We start from the raw sequence: 1,934 nt of genomic DNA on the forward strand, positions 1-1,934 counted from the left end.
TTGGGGCAAGTCCACAGTCCTTGCTAGTTCTAATCGCTCCATAACTGGCTAGTCCTCAGGCGGCGTTTCCAGGTGGGTTTTTCCAGCTCACATACCTGGTGTCTTCAGGAGTCTACAGTCATCTCATGACCTGAATGGAGGCATACAGGCAGAGCACTGTAGGGTGGCATTGCCGGGCTGGTCCAAGGTCAAGACAAAGCCTGCTGCCCCTACACGCCCCCCCCCCCCAACAAGGTTCTGAAAGCTACAGGGTGGCAGAAGCCAAGGTGGGCCTTTGCTGCCAGGGAGTGGGAAGGAGGTGGCGGATCCTGGTGTCTGCATCCTGACACTGGCTTACATTCCACTTCACTCTGGGTCACACAGGAGGGCTTATCTCACCTGTGTTTACCTGTTGCCCTGAAATGTGACACTGGAGTTTGCTAAACAGGACGGTGGTGGAGCCAGCGGGGCTCTGGTCTGCTTTGGATGCGGGGGAGGAGGGGTAGATGGCCCTTGGAGGCGGGTGGGAAGCAGGACGAAGCTGCAGTTAGGGACTTCCCAGAGGGAGCTTCAAGTGCCCATTCCTGATCCCTGGAGTCTGCCACAGCAGGAAAGGAGCCCAGGCAGTTGAGGGGAGGCGGGGTTCTGGAAGGAGCAGGGGCTCCTAAGGGGGGGGGGAGGGGCGACAGCCACAGGAACAGGGAGAAAGTCTGACTCTGAGCAGAGGAATTACAGCCTCATTAGGAGCTGGTGATTAGTAATTACTATTATGGGCATTTTTGTTGCTAATTACAGGCAGTGGCTCCGTGTCTGTCCTCAGGCCCCAAAATGGGGAAACAGAAGCCTTCCCACTGCTGCAGGAGTCCCTGGGGCTCCCCGATCTAGGCCAACTGGAGGCAGAACTAGGGGAGAGGGCCCCGGTCGGTGTCCAGGTCACCCCAGGGGCAAAGCGTGCTGCCGACCAGGCCCAAAGTTCCGCCTCATTCCTGAGATCCCCAAAGGGCCTAAACCGAGGCCACCACCCAAGTCCGCGGATGAAACTCCTGCGGAGTCCACTCTGCCGGAACGAAGCAGCAGGGAGTGTGCGACTGTGCTCTGGCTGCCGCGTGACAGATGGGGAGCAAGGTGGCCCCAGGGGTCCCTGCGGGTACCCTGGGCGCGCTCCCCACCTGGGCTGCCAGGACCGAGCCGGCGAGCGCAGCTCAGGGGAGGCCTACCCTACCTGTCCGGGCACAGGACGAAGGGGGACCGCGCACCCGACGTCTGCGCCCTAGGGCGGCCAGGCCCCTGGCGACCGGGAGCCATTCTGGAGCGCGCCGCGCCCAGCCTCGTCCGCTGGCTCTTTCTGGGGGCGGAAGATGGAGAGAGAAGAGGCACGTCCCGTCCCAGGCCTGCTCGGCGCCGCCTCGGGCCGGCGCGTTCCGCTCAAGTTTACTTCCTGCATCTGCACACCTAGTGGACGAACGAGGGCCGCCCAGGCCACGGTGGCTTCTCCCATCGCCACGACGGGCAGCCAGGTTTCCCTCCCGCTGTTTTGGTGCTGTCTCCGTGAAGAAAAGGTCCCCCGCCCCCAAGAACCCACGACCGTAGAATCATCTGCTTCCGCCAGCGAGCAGCTTCTCAGCTACGGTTCCCGTTCTCAAAGTTTCCACGATAGAGGAAGCCGGCAGGACTCGGCCTCTCCCCGATCCTCCAAGTGCAGCGAGGCCGGTCGTTGCCAGATGACCCGTTAATACTTGTGGGGGGCCCGGGAACGCCACGCCCGTGTCGGGTGTCACGCCGCGCCGGTTCAGTGGAACGCCGAGGGCACCGGGATGCACGTCTGCAGGATGTTCAGGAAAGCAAAGGCCAGCCGACCTGGGAGCAGAGGCCGCTCCTGGTCGACTGTCACCGCGCCCCCGCCAGCCCCTTCCCCGCCTCCCCAACCGTGGAAAAGCAGGCGCCGAGATGTTTTT

Source organism: Pteropus vampyrus, unplaced genomic scaffold (genome assembly GCF_000151845.1).
Source record: "Pteropus vampyrus isolate Shadow unplaced genomic scaffold, Pvam_2.0 Scaffold670, whole genome shotgun sequence".
NCBI classification, from domain to species: Eukaryota; Metazoa; Chordata; class Mammalia; order Chiroptera; family Pteropodidae; genus Pteropus; species Pteropus vampyrus.